Here is a 22,529-nt window from a genome sequence, read left to right on the forward strand (position 1 = left end):
TCCTAGTCGGATTCGTTCCCACGACGGGAACTCCAGGTCATTCCTTCTGTAGCTCAGGAGAGAACCCCCTGACCCCCGCTGGCAGCCAATATCCTATAAACTTCGTGGTCTTGCTGCCGTTCAAGGTCCCCATTTTCCTATCTTTCTACAGTCTACCTGGATTGCAGACTTAGGTTTATGATTATAAAATAACAAACAAAATGGAGTACCGATGAAAATATAACATTGGGAAAATTCATGTTCAGAATCTAGAATTTATTTGTAATTCATTTCTAAAAGTTTCCAGCTAGGATGAAAGACAATAAAGCAAATAAATTTTAATCAATAACAGTCATTCAAAACACGTGAAATCTAAAAAGTAATATTACTTGAGCAAGAAGCAGCTGTTAAAAATACATCACTATATTTATATCTCTTAAACTTATGGAAAGTCCATTTCTGTAGGGAAACCAGGAAATTGTCATTTTTAAAAGTAAATAATTATTAAATAATGTGAAATCTTTCCCCCAAAACTAAAAATTAAAGTAGCCATCGAAATTCCCCTTGGAGTTCCCGTCGTGGCTCAGGAGAAACTAATCTGACTAGTATCCACGAGGATGCAGATTTGATCCCAGGCCTCTTTCAGCAGGTTGGGGACTCAGCATTGCCATGAGCTGTGGTGTAGGTCACAGATGCAGCTCAGATCTGAAGTTGCTGTGGCTGTGGCATAGGCAGGTGGCTGCAGCTCTGATTCAACCCCTAGCCTAGGAACCTCCATACGCTGTGGGTGTGGCCCTAAAGAGACAAAAACAAAAACAAAAACCCCTCCTTGTCTATTTGCACTGAAGAAATGGATAAATCATCTCCCTTTGATATTATTAACTGATTGTTAACAAATTTCCCTGCTTTTAGGTGGCAAAAAAAAAAAAAAAAAAAAAGAAAAACAATGAGTTTAAAATAATGGATACAAATTTTAAACTTTCACAGAATAAAATAATTCAAAATGGAAAAACAACCTAGAATATTTTTATGTTTGAAAGATTTTTTTTTTTTTAACTTGGGACCTTTACAGTTTGGTTCTACTCTATTTTCCAGCCTCATCTCCCATTACTTTCCAATATACATCTTTGGGTTTCTTTTTTCTTAATCTCATTAAACATTTTTCCAAACCTAAAAATAGGCCTTGGCTTTGGCATGTGCTGCTCCCTGGGTCTAGAATGCCTTTCCTCCCCTCCCTTCCTGGAAAGCTCCTATTCATCCTACAAAATCCATTTCAACATCACTGCCCCCCAATGCAATTAGTTACACCATCTACTGCACTTTGTTCCTTTCTTTATAAGGGCATCTAACACATTGTATTGTAACTTAATTGCTTATACATCTATGTGTTATTTGAATATAAGCTTCCTGAAGTTAAGGATTGTCGTATCTCCCAACATATACCTGCCATATACAGCGGTACTTATAATGTGGTCCCTGGTGACCTCTGACCTCGTCTCTGATGATTCTCCTTCTTGCTCCCTATGCTTTAGTCGTACCCCTCTGCCCACGGAGCATGCCAAGCAAGCTCGCTTCTCAGGCACCTGCTATTTTCTCAGTCAGGAGTGGCGAACCCTGAGAGTCACTGAGGCTACTCCCTCTCAGGTCTCTGATCAAATACCACCAACTCTTCCTTTCCGTAGTCACCCTAGTTTAAACAGCTGCCCATCACTCTCTAGCCCCTTCCTAGGCTTTCATTTTGGTCATAGAATTTATTGCCATCTGACATTGCCTGTCTGTTGTGTTTTCACTGCCTACCCCTCCCATCTCCTCCACTAGAATATTATCACCATAAGGGCAGGGACTTTGTTTTATTTATGGCAGGCTCTGTCCCCTAGAACAGGGCCTGTCACAGGGTGGTTACTTAATCAACATTTGTGGAATAAATCTGAATCATTCCTGAGTTATATTGAATAGCAACTATGGAAAAATATCTATGAATACAAAGAACAGAACAAATTTATGATTTTGTTAAGATAATGAAATGATCAACCTCTTTTCAAAGTTTCCTTTAATTTTATTGTGTTGATTTTCCAAAAAACAGTATTTTTTTTTTAAAAAGGAGAGTTTTGCAGATATACTGCCTTTTACTGACTTCTGAGACCCACTTCAAAGGCAGACAAGGTACGTTCAAGGTCTGTATTAAGGGAACACAGTAGTTCTTAAAGGGTTCCGAGGCAATTTTTTTTTTTTTTCTTTTTAGGGCCGCACTCATGGCATATGGAAGTTTCCAGGCTAGGGGTCGAATCGGAGCTACAGCTGCCGGCCTACATCACAACCACAGCCACGTGGGATCTGCGTCTGTGGCCTACACCACAGCTCATGGCAACACACGGGATCCTCAACCCACTGAGTGAGTCCAGGGATTGAACCTGCATGCTCATGGATACTGGTTGGGTTTGTTTCCATTGTGCCACAAGGGGAACTCCCTGAGCAATTTTTATGTTTATATTATATATAATACATTATATGAATTCTACTTTAATCTTCTGATCAATGATCAATAAATATATTACACTGGACCAGCTTTGGGGCCATACAAAAGAGAAAGCCTGAAAGTAAGTTGACTTGCACTTTACAGGGACTCGAAGCTAAAAGCAATCTCGCCAGGTCCTCTGTTCCTTCCACCTTTCCCTTTCCTGTCTACATTCATTCAGAGCTTCCAATAAACTGTTCCAGAAGATGAGAAACTATTTCTTCTAAAGATAAACAGATAAAGGTTTTACCAAGCCTGGTGACCAAAGTTCGCCCTTCCTCTAAACCTCTGAGGTTCCATCTGAGCCCGGGCTGGTGAGGGTTCCCTGCTAAGTTCCTCACTGTCAGTGCCTCTGCTAACAGGGCTTTGATGAGTTCAAGACTTTTGCAAACTTGTGTTTTAAGCCCATTTTCTCTATGATGAGCTTTCTTTGATCTGCCAAAGGATTTTAATACGCAGAGTCACAACTTGCAACCATGGGTGACTTCTAGGTAGGCAATAAATACTGCCACTAGGACTAATGGGGGGGGGGGAGGGAAACCGACAGAAACAAAAGTGCCACAGAAACCTGCGAAGGACAAGGATTGACACAATAAAGTTGGGCCTAAGTAACCCACATGGAAACAGACACACATAATAAGTGCTTCAGAGCAGGTGTGAGAAATGAGGATTAGCTAGAGGTAGAATAGAGATAAATAGAAGGATAAACTATAAATCAAGAAATACACAGAGGTCACGATACATGAGGAAGCGTGGAATGAGTTCAAGTTAATTATAAATCTAACCATATTGCATCCCTACTCTAGCATCTTATTTGTATAACTGGTTTATTTCTCAATGTTTATGACTCTCTACTGAGGTGTCCTTCCTTTTCTGAAGCCCAAATGTGGCCATTACATTGTAGCAATATTTCAGAATTTTAAGTCCAATGTTTATGATGTAACTAAACTTTGTATCTTACATTTTTTCTTTTTTCATATTTTATATTTTAAAAAGCGTGACATGACTGTTTCGAACTCCTACTCATCCTTCCAGAATCAATTCAAACATCACCCTCTCTGGAACACCTCCACAGCACCCATTCCATCTCGCCCAACACGGAGGTAGGACTTATAACATCCTTCTTTTATCACCTTGATCAGACTATGGAAAGTGTCTGCTTACTCTCTGTCCCTCGTGAGACTGTGATCTTCTTGAGAAAAGAGATTTTGTCTTTTATATCTGTACTAAACAATTTTAGGCAATAAAAACTCAATAATGTGTCCATGAATAAAAAGGTGAAAACTCAGCCACACTAAATAAAAAGCATTTCTGAAACATAATAGAAGAGCTCTGAGTCCATTTAGAATGCACTGGAGCTGCAGTTTTGATAGCCCTTGCGGATTAAAAGAAAAAGGCTTAAGATCTGTCCACTCCTGAAATTCTACTCTATAAATATTTAAAAGCTAATACACAAGAAAGATATGCCTGCACCAGCAAAATGAGTACACCAGCAATGCTGATCTGTTATATCAGTCACCTTGTGATTCTCTCATCACCTGCATCAATGCCAATTTTTATAGATTGCACAACCTGAAAAATTCAAATTAATGGTCCTTTCCAGTGTCTAGATGGATACAGTCATTTGGGTAATGAAAACAGCATTACAAGATTATGGTTCTCACTTGTCTAACCCTTACAATCAAAAATATTTTACGCTAGTAATTTAAACGCTGTGAATCTAGATTTCTTTACCCTAAAGCAGCTCGGGGCAGGGGGGCGGTTAATATAATAATACCTTCTCTATCTTTCTCAAAGGGTCGCCAATGGATTCAAGTTGCATAAGGACTTAGAAATACTTTGTAAAGTACTATAAGGACATAGTTTTTTTCTTTTAATGATTTTTATTTTTTCCATTATAGCTAGTTTACAGTGTTCTGTCAATTTTCTACTGTAGGGCAAGGTGACCGAGTCACCACATATATATATATACATTCTTTTTTCTCACATTATCATGCTCTACCATAAGTGACTAGACATAGTTCCCAGTGCTATACAGCAGGATCTCGTTGCTTATCCATTCCAAAGGCAATAGTTTGGACCTATTACCCCCAAATTCCAGCCCATCCTACTCCCTCCCCCTCCGCCTTGGCAACCACAAGTCTGTTCTCCATAGGATATAGCTATTCTTAATCACAGAAATTTATTTTAGCAGCATAGCATGATTATATGTCATAATCATTATAATATAAAATGATGTGTTGTATATATCTTCTAAATAAAACTATCATCTTGCTTAGCAACTTTATTTAAGCAACTACAGAAAGAGGGATTTTTATCCTGTTACTTAAAAATAATCACCAGAGGAAAAAAAAGAAATAACTATTTTGAACTTCTGAAATCTAAGCATATCTCCATAATCATCTAAATGGGATTCTACTTGACAATGTAACAACTCTTCTAGTTCTAAAACAATCATCCTAAACTTAATCAATTATGGATGAATAATGTTAGGTTTTCGTTTGTTTACAATAGCCTGAAAGTCCCATTACTCTGAAGACAACTTTCAATTGTTGCCTGAATACATTAATCATGGTCACTCTCTCGCTGCAGCCCAGGAAGCTAGCTAGTCTCCAAAATTTCATGCTCTCCTTTCACAGGGAAGTGCTGTTTTTGGAAAATGCCCACCCACTGAAGACTCATCTTTCTGCTCCTTTTGCTTCTGGTTAAGACTGTAAGACAGATGATGGAAGTAGAAGAAATACACCCCCCTTTCAAATAAATATCTCCTGCACAATTGTCCATGTTTCATTTCCTCAGTTGGTCCACCCTAAGGGAGAGCTCAGAAGCCTGATATTGGAAGAAGCAGCACTTCTATCAATCTGAGTCTCTAAACACACTGGTATAAATCCAAGTCCCTGACAACGGTGTGCCAAAGTTGAAGGACCCTCAATCCCTAACCCACCGTCATCACACTCGACTTTATGTGAACAAAAAACTAAGCTTCTTTTGTGCTAAGACATGAAGTTTCAGACTGGTATTTTATAGCAGCCATCAGCCATAACTCTCATATTAAATAAGTTTAACATAAAACCTAAATATCTATTTAAAATACCCTTTCAGGGAGTTCCCGTCGTGTCACAGTGGTTAACGAATCTGATTAGGAACCATGAGGTTTCGGGTTCGATCCCTGGCCTTGCTCAGTGGGTTGATGATCCAGCGTTGCTGTGAGCTGTCGTGTAGGTCGCAGACGCAGCTCTGATCCCGCGTTGCTGTGGCTCTGGCGTAGGTGGCAGCTACAGCTCCGATTCGACCCCTAGTCTGGGGACCTCCGTGTGTTGTAGGAGCGGCCCAAGCAGTGGCAAAAAGACAAAAAATAAATAAAATACCCTTTCAGAAAAAAATAACCTAAATGAATTCATTATATATGCCAGATATATAAATAGTCCACATACTTGCTCTTGGCTAGTTTATTTCATGAGATTGAGATTTCTCATTTCCTAAGCAACACTGTAACTATAAATCAACACATCTACATTATGGTTTTGAACTTCAATGCCCACATAATTTTACTTGACCCAGAGGGCCTATAGATTCCATGGTGGGAGGGAACACATTGTAATCCCCCTTTCCCACTCCTTATACCCATCAGTGATGGACCAGGTTTGTGCATCTGAAAGAAGATGGAGTAAAGACAAGATGAGGTCTCTTGTGCAATCTAACTGCAGAAGTAACTAGGAAATTATAGTGACTTGCCCTGTCCTGTCCAGATGGAGCTGAGGGCATATATCAGAGAGGAACTCACACTACTTGTGCCCGAGCTGCTCAGACACATTTCTGTCTTTGCTACTTGGTAGTTTTAAGCAGGACCACTTTTGCAAAGACAGCTCAACATTTATAGCAGAATTTACATGATATTTTAAGAAACATAACAATGAGCGCTAAATACATAAAATTTAAGAGAACTAGGAATAAGTTACTGAGGCTTTCTGTCTTGTAATATTCATAAGTTGCAAAGTATGTTGAGTCAGAAGATTTGAACCATGTTTTCTTTTCTCTCTTGTATAATATCTCAACTGAAGCAATTATCCACAACAAAGGAATACGCTCATTATGTTTCAAATACTGAAGCTGAATTGGTTTTGTAAACAGTCCAACGGATAAAATGAAAGGGAAAATTGTGCACTAAAACTAAGCATGTTTCATTAAGTTTTTTTTTTTTTTTGTCTTTTGTCTTTTTAGGGCCGCACCCACAGCATATGGAGGTTCCCAGGCTAGGGGTCCAATTGGAGCTGTTGCTGCAGGCCTACACCAGAGCCACAGCAATGCCAGATCTGAGCCACGTCTGCAAGCTACAACACAGCCCATGGCAACACCGGATGCCTAACCCACTGAGCGGGGCCAGGGATCAAACCTGCAACCTCATGGTTCCTAGTCAGATTCATTTCCGCTGTGCCAAGACGGGAACTCCGCATGTTTCATTAAATTTTAATAACTATGGCATTTCATCAGTAATAGTAGTATAACATTAATTATTAAATAGATTAATAAAATGTATAGCTAATACAAAATCTGAAAATAAATGTAATCCTACTGAAATAAGAAGTGATGCATTCTTGTACCAAATATAGCTGAATTATTGTACACATTTGCTGCAAGTTTGTTTGTTTTTTTCTTTTTTGGCTGCCCCACGGTATATGGATTTCCCAGGCCAGGAATTAGATCCAAGCTGCAGTTGTGACCTACGCTGCAGCTGTGGCAATGCTGGATCCTTTAACATACTGTGCTAGGCCAGGGATTGAACCTGCATCCTAGTGCTGCTGAGATGCTGCCAATCTCATTGCTGCATTTTTATAAGCAAAACGTAGGTCATGCAAATACAAATCCAAGTTAGTACAAAATAAAGTTTTTTGTTTATTACAGATTTTCATGCATTATTTATTCAGCAAATATTTATAGAATACTTAAAAGGTACAGCCACTATCCTAACCGCTGGGAATGTTAAATAGGATCAAGTTATTTCACAGAGAGCAGATGGAAAGATGGAAAAATGTAGAATGCAATGAGTGAGTTTACTTAGTTATAAGTAGAAAATTTTTTGTTAAAGAAATAACATCTAATCTGAGACTTGACCGATGAGTGACCAGTTTTGCTCGTTATTAATAAATAATTTTTCGTCATCATTAAAAGCAGTTACAACTGATCATGTAAAACCATCTGAAGTCTACACCAACAATTATTAAATGCTTTCCACAAGTGATTTAATTAATATACTTAGCCATCAAACACACCTTTCCAAAGCAGATGAGCAAGGTAAGATTCTGCTAAGAATAGTTGCCATGACAGCAAAAATTTCCCCAAGAACTGTGGATGATAATGAATTTTTCACATTAAAAAATAGATCTATTAAATTTTCAGCTTCTTATTACTTTATTACTAAGTGGTCCTTAATGTCATGCTGCTAGGATCAAGATGGTTGAATTAGTGATTAACTCAATTAAATGGAAGCCAGGTTTTTTAGTTGGGAAAAAAGGCCCAGTCATTCTAGCAGGGCATCAAAGACTGCTACCCCGAGTGGAATCATGTTCTTTGAAGGAACTAATGACTATTTGGAAATATGCTCTTTTTACACTTAAATGCAATCAATGTACATAGGAGCTTCCCACTGCTATTATTTAATGCTGAGCTTAAAAAATCTCAGGTGGTCAGTGGTACTAGATACATGCAGTAAAAATCTTATTAACAGGCCTAATTAAATGAAAAAGTCTGAATTAGTAAAAACTATATATTGTAGCATTTTAAAAAAGAAATTCAACTTCTTTAAAATACACAAAATAGATTTCTAGACTCTGATAAGAATAATGTATAACTTTGAAGTGCTTGAAAACAATTTGGTCGTGTATTTTATAGATTCAAATGTTCCCACACAATTTTGTTTAAATTGTCAATATGTTGATAATGGACCAATGTGGAGGATGCCACATGGTCCCTGATGGGCCCTCTTGTGTCTTTTCTCTGCCTTCCTCCCCCTCCTCATCTCTATTTCCTGTCCACAGCATCCTGCTTTGATTTTCTCCCACATCTCCCTTTGCCGTTCTGTCCTGGGGAGACTGATTCCAAATATAGTCCTACATGGACAAAAGAATAAAAAAGAAAACAGAATCAATGGGTTACTCGCCCACTAACCAACAGGTGATAAGGCACAGACTTGGAAAAACGAATAAGCAGGCCAAGCCAGCTACAGATACATCAGATTTTTTTTTCCAAGTAGCAGGATGTCTTGCCTTCCATTTGAAGGATTTCTAATGGCCTTCCTTATTCTTAGGATAATTCCAGGCTTGAGCATAGTAACCTGTAAGAGTATTAATTCATGAAATTTGTTTCCCTGTATAGCTTAGTTACTCACAATTTGTAATCAATAAAAATGGGTCACATCTTGGAGCTCCCTTTAAAAAATTAAAATTATACTTATTATATGATCCAGCAATCCCACTCCTGAGCATATATCCAGAAAAGATAAAAACTCTAATGCAAAAAGGTGCATGCACCCCAATGCTCATTGCAGCACTATTTACAATAGCCAAGACATGGAAGTAACTTAAATGTCCATTGACAGACGAATGGATAAAGAAGATGTAGAAGATGAATGGATAAGGAAGACACACACACACACACTCAAAACAGAATATTATTCAGCCATAAAGAAGAATGAAATAATGCCATTTGGGGCAACATGGATGGACTTGGAGATTATCATTTCAAGTGAAGTAAATCAGACAGAGAAAGACAAATATTATAATATCTGTGGAATCTAAAAAAATGATGCAAATGAGCTTATTTACAAAGCAGAAGCAGATTTACAGACATAGAAAACAATCTTACGGTCACCAAAGGGAAAAAGGGGTGGGAAAGGGATAAATTAGGGATTTGGGATTAACAGATCCACACTACCATATATCAGATAAACAACTGGGACCTCCTGCATAGCATAGGGAACTGCCTTCACTATCTTGTAATAACCTCTAATGGAAAAGAATCTGAAAAAGAATATTTATATAATAGAATCACCTTGCTGTACACCTTAAACTTTGTAAATCAATTATACTTCAATTTTATTTTATTTATTTATTTATTTGTCTTTTTGCCTTTTCTTGAGCCGCTCCTGTGGCATACGGAGGTTCCCAGGCTAGGGGTCGAATCGGAGCTGTAGCCACCGGCCTACGCCAGAGCCACAGCAACGCGGGATCCAAGCCGCATCTGCAACCTACACCACAGCTCACGGCAATGCCGGATCCTTAACCCACTGAGCAAGGGCAGGGACCGAACCGGCAACCTCATGGTTCCTAGTCGGATTCGTTAACCACTGCGCCACAACGGTAACTCCATATACTTCAATTTTAAAAGGGTAAAAATTTAAATTAAATTTTAAAAATAAATAAATAGGTCATGGCTCAAGTTAGAAAGTGACCTTTCACTTTGATTAGAATCTAAGGTTTATAGATAGTAGAGTCTAGACCCATTATATTGGGCATATTTTCTCAGAACAATAGGAGAAGAAGGAGGCCTTCCAGAATGTGCACTTGATAAGCAAAACTGTTTTCCCATCAATTTAAAAAGCTTTTATACTTTGTTTTATTATTCCCGATTTTTAAAGTCCTCTAGTGATAAAGAATACCAACGGAAAATACAACCGTTAGAGGTTGACTGTGAAATGAGAGACTACTTGAACAAACAAAATCAATTCCATCTCGATAATTCACCCACAAATCTTTTCCTCAGAAGAGCAATAGCGACTGTTCTTCTCTCGAGATCATCTTAAAGTCCAGTGAAACCAGGTGGCAAGTTCATCATTCTCTGAAGTCACAAAGGACCATAGTCAGGTTAGCTAGAATTGCATCCGCCAGAAGCAAGACATTAAGAATGTCAGTGCAGCAACCAGCTCCCCTCCCTTAAATGAATGGTTAAAACTGCTTTCTGTTTTCATCTTTGATTAGATTTGAATATTTTTTGCTTCAGTTCTTATTTAGGTTCCATCTGTTTTTCCAAGAGAATTGTGGGAGTAAATGAACTTACTCTGGATGTTAATTTGTGTACTAAAAAAAAATAATAATAAATGGGTTAGGAGTTCCCTGGAAGCCTAGAGGATTATGGATCTGGCATTATCACTGCTGTGGTATGAATTCAGTCCCCGGCCTGGGAACTTTTGCATGTCACGCACATGGCCAAAAATAATAATAACTTTTAAAAAATGGGTTATATGAAATATTCTGCAACTTGCCATTTTGAAACTATCCTCTAAGATTCTCTAATTTGGAAATTCACAATTGTATTTGTATATTAAAGTATGAGTTTACAAAGAAAGTAGCTTACTATTTTACATTATTTTTCTATGAATGACTAACTCTAAAATACCCTCTGGCAGTTGTTTCTTCTAAGTGCTTCAATGTTCATTTTTGAACTTTGTTAAGAATATTTATGGGTAAACATTGCTAGGTACTGTGCAGCAGAGGTTTTTAATCAGCCTACCTGGGAGGTTCCAAGTTTTGGTCCACTACTTACCAGGCAAGTGACCTTGAGTGCACTGCCCAGTTTTTCTTAACCTCAGTCTCCTCATCTTTAAAATGGTAATAACAATAGTATCTCACAGGACCGATGAAGGCAATCAATGAGACAAACCATGTAGACTGTTGCATATAAGACCTGACACATGAGAATTGTTCAATAATTGCACTTACATGTTTTTACATTTCTTGTCTCTACTAGATTGTAACTCCACAGAGAACGTTAGTAGCTACTTCTTTTCGTTTGTTTGTTTTTTAGGGCCACACCTGCGGCAGGTGGAGGTTCCCAGGCTAGGGGTCGAAGTGGAGCTAGAGCTGCCGGCTTATGCCACAGCAACGCGGGATCCAATGTGTCTGCGACCTACACCACAGCTCACGGCAGGATCTTTAACCCACTGAGAGAGGCCAGGGATCGAACTCGAAACCTCATGGTTCCTAGTCCCAATTCATTTCCCCTGTGCCACAACAGGAACTCCAGCAGCTACTTCTTGATGTGTCACCATAGACACCCAATCTAGAAAGCTGGCAGTCATCTTTATACCTGATCTATACCTCTTGATCTCACCTACTGTTTCTTGAATCTTTCCCATCCCTGATCACCAGTGCCCTCACTGAAGAAATCCCCATCTACCTCCTGGACAATAATAGCATCCTTACATGACTCCCTGCTCACTGTCCCCATAGCTGCCAAAGTGACTTTTCTGCAACACAAATATGATCATTTCCTCTCTTGACTTAAATTCTCCTGCCTAAAGGATAACGTAGCTTGGCTGTTCAGGATCTTTTTTTTTTTTTTTTTTTTAAATAGTGTCTGATTACCTCTTTGCATACCAGGCTTTAGGGGAAAAAAAATCATAGAATGATCTCATGGAGAACATTTAATCAATAAAGTGGAAAGAATCAGAACAGTACACTCTTGTGTAACAAACATCAATAGTTTTTCTCCATTCTCAAAAAGGTAGGAATACTGCTTTATAAATTTAGTAATAAAAGAGCTAAAGAAACATAGCAGGATAGGCTCACACCTAGGTATTTTTCCATTTTGATAAGAAATAGCAAAATGTCTATTAAATACAAAATTAATAAAGTTTTGGAAGGCAAAAGAAATAAGGGAGACTATGTGCAATAGCCAAGACATGGAAACAACCTAAATGTCCATCGACAGAGGAGTGGATCAAGAAGAGGTGGTACATATACACAATGGAATATTACTCAGCCATTTAAAGGAATGAAATACCCGCATTTTTAGCAACTTGGATGGACCTAGAAATTATCATGCTAAGTGAAGATGGTCAGACAATAAGACACCAACACTATATGCTTTCACTGACATGTGGAATCTGAAAAAAGGACAGAATGAACGTCTTTGCAGAACAGATACTGACTCACAGAGTTTGAAATACTTATGGTTTCCAAAGGAGACAGTTTAGGGGGTCGGGGGATGTGCTGGGGGTGTGGGATGGAAAGCCTATAAAATTGGATTGTGATGATCATTGTACAACTATAAATGTAATAAATTCCTTGAGTAATAATAAAAAAAGAAGTGCTGAAAATTCTGTGAGATTTTAAGCTTCGTTTGAGAAAAACCTAATCAGAATTCATCTGTGTCCAGCCTATGCCTCGGACAGGCTGTAACTACTCAATTGTTCACAAGGCAGGGCGTCACTTGACCTTATTTCCCCAGACACCACTGCCACTACTGACCAGCAGCATCCAATATGTTGATAGAATAACGCTATGAACAATCCTCGGCAACTCTGCCTTCTGGAAGTGCTGCTCCTGCCAATGACATCACAGCTTGTCAGCTCAATATGCCACTGGCATATGGGTTCACTTGAAGTGGTGATAATAAATAGCGATGGGCTATTGAGTCGCACTCCATTTTGAGATCACATGACCAAGCAGCCTGAAGTTCCCAGCCAGGCAAGACGACGGATGCTATTTTACTGTCTCCTTAGCATCACCATGTGCTTGAAAAGAAAAAAGAAGGCATGTGAAAAACGTGGACAGGACTACCTAACAACTCTTTTAAAACTGTAGCTTACAATCTTCTTTCTTACATACTTTACAGGAAAAGAAACTACCTCATCAGAGAAAGCCAATCTGATTCCTATCTCAAAGATCAATAAACCAAAGTTCAATCGAGTCTCCCCAGGTCACTCAAGTAGATGTGGCCCTCACATGTCCTGCCTTCATATTTTCTGTACTTATCACATGAGCAGAAGCTGATAGTGGTGTGTGCTTTTTATGCAGGCATTTTCAAAATACCAGAGCAGGGCCCCTCTTGAGAAGCCCAGGCTGTGGCTATTGTTCTCTGTAATTGCGTGGATAGCCAGCTGCTGGCTTTGAGTCGGTTGCCAGTTGTAAAAAGTGAACAGCACTTGCATAGAAGCAAAGAAGAAAGCAGCCTTCCTTGGGGACGGCTTGAACTCAATAAATAGCTCCATTAGTTTAAGGTGGCAGATATGCACAGGGATACGGATAGAACTCACAAAGGCACTGTTTCTTTGTGCCCTTACTAATTGGATCTAACTTCTTTCACTGGTTACTGGTTAATAGGACTGGACAGATGGTCCTTAGAATTGAAGGAACATTAAAGGTTCGTTTAGCCCATCGCCTGTTCTTAAACAGAACCACTCCTTAACACAATCTCAGAATTTTTTTTTGTTATATTTCTTTAAAATTTTTTTCCAAATTATAAAAGTCACATAAGCTCATTGAAAAGATTTTGAACTATACAGAAAATTATCAAGAAAAACATTAAAAATCACCTCTAATTCAATACTTTAGATATGACCATTGTTACATTTCGATGTTTTTTTATATGTACGTTTTTATCATTTTCAAAATCAGCTTTATTATATCTTGCTTTTTTCTCTTAACATTATATGAGAGAAGCTTGATTATTTGATGAGGATCTTCCTGTTCAATATTTTTTAAAATATTAATTTAAATCGCTGCATTTTTCTCTCATATGGAGAGACCAAAATATGATTACTCGTGTTTCTATGGTTCAATAGTCAAGTTTAGTTTGCCATTGATAAAGAACCTTTTACATAAATGGTTGTTCAAGTTCTGATTACTTAGACAAATTCCAAAAGAAGGAATTACTAACTGAGGAAGTATTATGACTTCATGATTTTACTACAATTTTTTTTACCACAAATATGACTTTTTTGTATTCAACAAAGCCTCGACAATAAGGGAACATTGACTATTATATTCTATATTTATGTTTGAATTTGCTAATCCAAAAATTTGTCCATATTCCTGAAATATGTTTTATTTTTAAAGACTTTCAGAGAATGAGATTTGACATCTTCCCTTGACAAAACCCTGCATGACTGATTGGAGATAAACTGCCTTGGAGTATTAACAGAGTCAAAAAACATTACAAACATTTGTTGTTGTTGTTTGATGCAGAATAAAGTCAGGAACAAAAGATAAAGTGATATGAAACATGAAGGTAATTTAATCATCTTTTGAGCATATCATACCTCAAAAGATTTCTTGGTATCTTAAGTAACATAAACTGAGTGTATTTTTCTTGCTTATTTGTCAAAAAGCTGTTTCAAATTTGTCAACCTGAGTATTTAAGCTCTTGTATCTCCTTCCACATTACAAATTTTCTTAGCCCCATCTTACATGAGAATGCAATGAAATCACTGACTAGTCACAGTTGCAAAAATTCACCGGTAAATTAAGCATGGAAAATGATTCAAACTCCCCACTTTCCACGAAAAGACTTGACATTGACCCTGCAGCAGATTTACAGCAGGACAATTGTTGTCTAATATTTCTCAGCCCACGGAGTACCTCATAATGGACAGGAACATTATTTATTTTATTTTTTTCTCCATGCCTTCCTCTATTTCTCCTTTCCTTCTACAATGGCAGGTGGGAGTGGGGAAAAAAACAACCTTTCAACACCAGTAAAGTCAGACACTAATTACAGATTTCTTACCAAAAAATGTACTGAGTTATTTTCTACAAAAATACTACTTGATCAATAATCAAATATAATGGATTGCACATTTCAATGCTTAGAAAAATTCAATGCTTAGTAAATTCTATAGTGAATAAAAAATCATTTTCTAATTTCATCTTCTTCAGAAGGGTTTGCCTGATTAAGTGGATCAATCTATAGTATACTAAGCTTAGGTAACAGCCTGACAATTGGAATTTAGATAATACTGATACTAGAAGAAAGTTATCTTTTCTTAAGAACATAATACCAGGAGTTCCCATCACGGTGCAGCAGAAACAAATCCAACTTGGAACCGTGAGGTTGTGGGTTCGATCCCTGGGTTTGCTCAGTGGGTTAAAGATCCAGTGTTGCGGTGAGCTGTGGTGTGGGTGGCAGACACAGCTCGGCTCCTGAGTGGCTGTGGCTCTGGCGTAGGCCGGTGGCTACAGCTCTGATTAGACCCCTGGCCTGGGAACCTCCATATGCCACGGGAGCGACCCTAGAAAAGGCAAAAAAAAAAAAAAGAATGTATTACCTACAGCAATGTTTTTTCAAAATGTAGCATTTTTAGTACCAACAAGAGAATCTTCCTGGAATGTCTGTCTCAATGCAGATTCCTGAGCCTTTTCCAAGTTACTGAATCAGAAGTTCGGCAGGGTTTGGAATATCTTTTTTTAACAGCATCTTCAAATATTATTTTGCATACTAAAGTCAGAGAAAGGCAGATGATTTCTGTATCTAAAGCATAATAGCTCTTGTTGCCAAATGTCATCCTAAGGATATTTAACCAGATCACCAAATCCAATATTATTTGAGAAAAAGAATGTCTTAATAATAATTTGTGAATACACTGCCTTTTCTTGGATCAGAGGCACTGTTGGAAAACAACCATTCATAAAATATTCTGTTGTTTAGCAAAACCTCTCTGAATCGGTATTTACAATTACTTCTTTACTTCAGATTAAAGAGGTAAATAATGCTTAAGCAGCCATGCTAGACCCTCTCCCTGGGTACCTCGGGTCTATTCTGGCATCCAGCTTTCCACGGATGAAGTTCTTTTCCATCTGCCATATGCCACCAAATCTATGAGCAGTAGGATAGCAGTGCCACAGTGTGATGGATTCTAATGGATTTTCAAAGGTGATTTTGAGGATATCCACTTGAAAAGCTCAGAAATATGATCAAGGTTTAAAGTGAAAAGAGGAGTTCCCATTGTGGGTCAGAAGTTAATGAACCCAACTAGCATCCATGAGGGTGCGGGTTTGATCCCTGGCCTGCTCAGTGGGTTGAGGATCTGGTGTTGCCATGAGATGTGGTGGGGTCGAAGATGCAGCTCGGATCCCAGATTGCTGTGGCTCTGGTGTAGGCCGGCAGCTACAGCTCCGATTAGACGCCTAGCCTGGGAACCTCCATATGCTGCGAGTGCGGCCCTAGAAAAAGAAAAAGACCAAAAATAAATAACTAAAGTGAACAGATTCTTATTCAGGACATGAGGATTGCATCTGAAGAAGAATACCTCACCAAAGTCACCTGAATTTAAATATATTAATCATGCTTAAGGAAATTACTACACAGGAATATATGGTGTGATAGATATTTTTAAAATATGATTAAAAGAGACAATTATTGCCAATCAGTATCATTCATTGTTCTCATTCACAGTCAAACAGAATTGAATTTATTGCAACATATGCTTCCCTCTCTACTGTCCTCAATTGATTATAGCTAATTATGTAATGGCAATTTAGATATAAAAGGAATATTTCTCACACTTTAATGTATATGCAAAAATCATTTAAAAATGCAGATTTTAATTCTTAGGACTGGGGTGGGGCCCAAACTATTTCAAACAAACTACAAAAAAAAGAAAGAAAGAAAGAAAGAAAGAAAGAAAGAAAGAAAGAAAGAAAGAGAAAAAACTAATGTTACTGATCTAAGGAACACACAGTTTGAACAGCAAGATGCTAAAATGCATTTTTTTATTTCTAATAATGATTTTTATTTTTTCCATTATAGCTGGTTTACAGTGTTCTGTCAATTTTCTACTGTACAGCAAGGTGACCGACCCAGTCACACATACATGTATACATTCTTTTTCTCACATTATCATGCTCCATCACAAGTAACTAGATATAGTTCCCAGAGCTATACAGCAGGATCTCATGGCTTATCTATTCCAAATACAATAGTTTGCCTCTATTAACCCCAGAATCCCAATCCATACCACTCTTTTCCCCTCCCTCCTGGCAAACACAAGTCTCTTTTCCAAGTCCATGAGTTTCTTTTCTGTGGAAAGGTTTATTTGTGCTGTATATTAGATTCCAGATATAGTGATATCATATGGCATTTGTCTTTCAGACTTACTTCATTTAGTATGAGTCTCTAGTTCCATTCTTGTTGCTGCAAATGGCATTATTTTGTTCTTTTTTATGGCTGTGTAGTATTCCATTGTGTATCTATACCACATTTTCTTAATCCTAAAATGTATTTTTATTTTAATTTTTTTTTCTGATTGCCTTTTCTAGGGCTGCTCCCAAGGCACATGCAGGTTCCCAGGCTAGGGGTCCAATCGGAGCTGTAGCTGCCTGCCTACACCAGAGCCAGAGCCACAGCAACGCAGGATCCAAGCTGCGTCTGCAACCTACACCACAGCTTACAGCAATGCCGGATCCTCAACCCACTGAGCAAGGCCAGGGATCAAACCCGCAACCTCATGGTTCCTAGCCAAATTTGTTAACCAGTGAGCCATGACGGGAACTCCCTAAAATGCATTTTTAAATCTACGCCTGCTCCACCATCCCTGAAGCACTTTCAACCTTGACGTTTTAGAAGTAATGTTTAGAGCATGAGAAAAAAAAAAGTTGCTGAAACAACTCACCATTTCATAAATGTCTTTGAGTTCTTCCTAGCTAGCCAAAATTATGAATCCATGGTACTTTTGACAAGAGCAATCAACCACATACTACTTTACACATAATCCTGCAATAGTTACTCAGTGTTCACAGAATTAGCCCCATTCTTTCTCTTTCTTGCCTTTGATTCTCTTCCTGGATGCCCAATTCTGCCAATCAAAATTTTACACATTTCAAGTCCACCGAAACATTCCTTCCTTCGTGAAGGTTTTCCTAATGGCTTCAATAGAATGCAACTTCCCCTCCTTTTAAATTCTCATACTTTTCAAAGAGACAAGTGATTAAAAACGCTGCGCTGTGAGCATCTACTGAGACTTGGCCAGATTCTACTTTTCCACTTCCTTTAGACCAGCTGTCCTTTCTCCAATCCAGTGTATGTTATGCAAGTGAGGAGACGTATAAAAAATACTGAGGCCACAAGCCTCACACAAGACTCATTAAATCAGATTATCTGGGGAGTGAGACCCAGGCATCGGAAAGGTTATAAAGTTCTGAGATTCTAATGTGCATCCACAATTGAGAATCGGCTTCTTAGATGGTAGGTTCGCCAAGCCTTGTACTAGGTCTTAGGCATGAACATGCATGTAATACACTCCATTCAACTCAGTTAATAGTAACTGAAGGCCTTGAACACAATAGGCACTTAATAAAAACACATCAAATTGAACATTAGACTTTGCCATAGTTGAACACTGGGAAATAAAGAAAAGCACATCAACCCAAATTTTGTATTCTTGAAGTTCCCATTGTGGCTCATTGTAACAAACCCAACTAGTATCCATGAGGACGTGGGTTCGATCCCTGGCCTCGCTCAGTGGTTTAAGGATCTGGCATTGCCTTGAGTGGTGGTGTAGGTTGCAGATACAGCTCAGATCTGGCACTGCTGTGGCTGTGGCATAGGCCAGCAGCTACAGCTCCAATTCAACACCTAGCCTGTGAATTTCCATATGCTGAGGGTGTGACCCTAAAAAGACAAAAAAAAAAATGTTTTTTATTCTCCATAATACATTCCCTAGTGATAGACTGTCAATAACAGACCAAATCCTTTGTGCAAAAAAAAAAAAAAAAAAAATTGAAATGGCTGATCTATTCCTCAACTGCTTTGCCATCTAATATTCATTCTGTAAATTAGGATTTTCCATAAGATTGGGTCCAATTTACTTTTCTTTTTCCTTTTTTTCAGAAAAGCACTTTTCTCCTGTCTTTGCGCTGAATAGATATTAAGAATCATTAATGGAATTTTCAGCAGCAACCATACTGGAAATAATCCACTGACATCCAAGGTAGGGCACACTTTTTGCTGCTGTCAAACAAAATTAATCACAAGCTTCCAGCATGCTGAGTAGAGGCGGCCTGGGCACCATCGGATGAGGTGATTCTACGGCGTGGCAGCCGTCGACGATCAGCAGGAGAGCCAAGCTGTTTTCAGAAAACACAGAAATGGGTTTCTGTATCTTCCCTTCTTTTCTTTCTTCTTTTCAATTCCTCAGAGAGAATCTCCTGGCAATGCACCCAGGAGATTTTCTTGCCATGGAAACGTGGAAGTGGGGTGTTTGAAAAGCTGGCTGTAAGAAAGAATGCCATTCTCCTTGCTTTGTCCTACTTCTGCCGTATGGTCTTCTGCAGACGACTCAGGGAATGATTTAAACAATTCAGGCTGAGCCCTAGTTTCACCTTAATTACACAGATGATCAGGTACAGTGGGTTGCTTTGACCATATTATCCAGATATATCCCAGTATTCTTCAGCATTATTTAGTAGAGATCTAAGTTGTGCATGTTAATTTTATTTAAAAAAGAAATTAACTGAGCAAATTTATGTGTCAGGTGTTGTGCAAAACTCCCCAGAGTTAGAGGGGACAGTGGAGAAAATAGTCAGGTCTACGAATAGCACAAGGTACCTGTCATAAATCCTACAACAGAGTTTGAATAGGGACACTCTAATATCTTTAATTACAACATCCAATAAGCATCTAAACACATGCTTTGGGAGCTGGAAAGGCAGAACAAAAAAAAAATTTTTTTTAATAACTGTTTTTTTTTTTTAAGAAAAAAGAAAGAACATCAAAGTCATCAAGGTAATTTCTTACACATATTATGGTTGAGTATTGAATAAGGCATTGCTATTGCCTCAACAACTCCCACAAGCTCTCTATACAACTCATGGAGGTGATCACACACCCTCTCCCCGCTGTCCTGAGACCTCTAAGAAAAGAGTCTAATTGTGAGAGTATCTCATGCTTACTTTATTTGGACATCGCAAAGGCCAGTTTGGCAAGACTGACATGTAAACATGGGATAGACTGGCACTTGAACTCTGTAGCATTCAAAACACAGGTTTCCCCTAGAAATCCACCTACATTGCTCGAGTTTGTTTGTTACATGACTCCTTACAACTGAATCTCTGATTCATCCTCTCCTGCAGGAGATGCCCTGGAAAGACGATCTGGTTTGAGCAGATAGAGGTTGTTGCAGAAACTGTGTTTTATTGGCCTTCTTTCCCACACCAAGTAACCCTTAGGTTATCATGAAGCCAGAGCCCTCTCCTGCTTATATCAACAGAGCAATGGTAAAAGCATTGGTAAAATTGAGGGGCTAGCTTGGAAGTGCCTACTCAAGGCACTTGTCTCTGTCTGATCTCTCTGACTGTACAGTGCTGATATTATTAAAAAGAGGGGACAGGTAGGATACACCACTACCTAAGCCTAGATCAGATTATAGAGATGTTACAGCAACGAAAAGGAAGCAGTGACTCCCAGCAGGGGTGAGGGTAGTGAGTAGGAAATGCAAACATATTCGCTGATCCAGGAAAGAGGAATCTGGGTTAAGGAGAAGGTGGATTTGAGTTAAGTCTGGGAGGAGTTTTCCTGGCAGCCAAGGGAGACTACAGTCCAGGTAAGGTGCCAGGTATAAAATACCTGAAGGTGTTTGCAAAGTTCTGCCCGATCCCTTGGTCTGAGTAGGGAACTGTGTTTTTCCATAGCATTCTTTAAAAGTATGTACCATGGCCTTCATGAGAGGGAACTATAAAAGCTGTTATATCTGGCCGACCATCTCGTCAGCCAACCGATGCTATTCTATCTGAAAATCTCCGACTCTAATCTGAGTGACAAGCCATTGGGCCTAAGCTTCTGTCAGCTCCTATTTCATTTAGGCTTTGTTTTTAAATAAATGTGAGGCCATTAAGACATATACTTTAGAAGCGGTCATTATTTTAGGATTCTGGAATGGCTGTCATCTCAATTTAAAATGAACCCGATCCTATTCTTAGGGTTTCATCCTGTCTGTTGTTTCTTTCTAAATAAGTCTAACCAGTCTATGGCCATACCACCCTGAATGTGCCCGATCTCGTCTAAATAAATCTAACCAGACATTCTTGGCTCCTAATGTCTCTGGGGGGTGATAGTCTCCCTTATCCATCTCCATTCCTGTCATTAAAACTGGATGTTGTGATAGGTACTAAGGGTTTACTAGGCAAGTAAATAGAAGTACTTCAAATGTCCCAAGAGCTTCCCGTCTTATACAGAAAAGACCAAGGCAGAAAGGAATGTTAATGACATATGCCATAAGGTAATTTAATTAGTTGTTAAGGGTTTTCAGAAGACTCAGTGCATTCGATGGCAACAGAAAGCAAAGTCAGTAAAGTTACACAGGGGAGAGGGGTCATTGGATCTCTGTTCAAGGAAATGTAGGACAGTCTGACTGAGCAGGAATTGCTACTCAAGACAATAGAGTGTGTAACAGACTGATTCTAAAATTGAACTGATAGACTTGCAGGGCAAACAAATACTCTGTTTTTCAGACAAATGCAGTGCTTTCCTGATATGCCAAAGCCTGGGAATTTATAAGTGCATTTTTGTTGGAATTCAAACTCAGAACCACCAAGTTTAGTCGGAATCAGAGGGGAAAATTCAAACATGGGACAACACCATTTCTATTGATTAGTCCCAGAGTAAAAATGTCAAGTCATTGTGTGCCTAGAGAATCACCACTGCACTTCTATCGGAGACTCACAATTCCATGAACTTCAGCCATGTGGAGACTTTTATATGATAAAGTGACAGCTGGCCTTCTAAGAATAGGGCTCAGGAGAGTACAGAAGAAAGCCGATCAACTTAGTCTAGAAGAAAGGAAAACATTCCAAGACAAAGGAAATAAATACTGGAAGCTACCTTTTAATTTGGGGGACACGAAACACAGTCTCTCTAGGTAGAAAGGCCTGGAGAGGAGAATTTATGTGCCAGTTCTCTGCAGTGTCCACCCAGGATAAGGAACAAAAATTTCTGTGCCAAACAAACAAAAATTTGTGTGCCAGTTCTCTGCAGTGTCCAGCCAGGATAAGGAACAAAGTAGACAAGTCATGTAAAGATGGATATGCAGACTCACCCTCCACACACAAGGGTCACGTGAAGTGGCAATGTTGACTAGGACATCCAACTAGGCTTGGGATATGATGGCTTAGGTTATTCTGGGCAAATGTCAACAGTAAAGGAGATAATATCAATTTAGAGCTGTAAAGCCCCCACGCCTAGAAAACAAGATGTTGGGGAAGAGAAAGTTACCAGCATCAAGCCAATGAGATAATTTCTCTTAAGCAGCACGACAGGTTGAATAACC

At 38.7% G+C, this 22,529-nt stretch overlaps 1 protein-coding gene across 1 annotated transcript in view; it reads right to left on the reverse strand.

The window, feature by feature from the left end:
* Nucleotides 1-22,529, reverse strand: part of ANK2 (ankyrin 2) — a 355,178-nt gene that overhangs the window by 308,692 nt on the left and 23,957 nt on the right.

This window comes from Sus scrofa, chromosome 8, assembly GCF_000003025.6.
Source record: "Sus scrofa isolate TJ Tabasco breed Duroc chromosome 8, Sscrofa11.1, whole genome shotgun sequence".
In the NCBI taxonomy this organism is placed as follows: Eukaryota; Metazoa; Chordata; class Mammalia; order Artiodactyla; family Suidae; genus Sus; species Sus scrofa.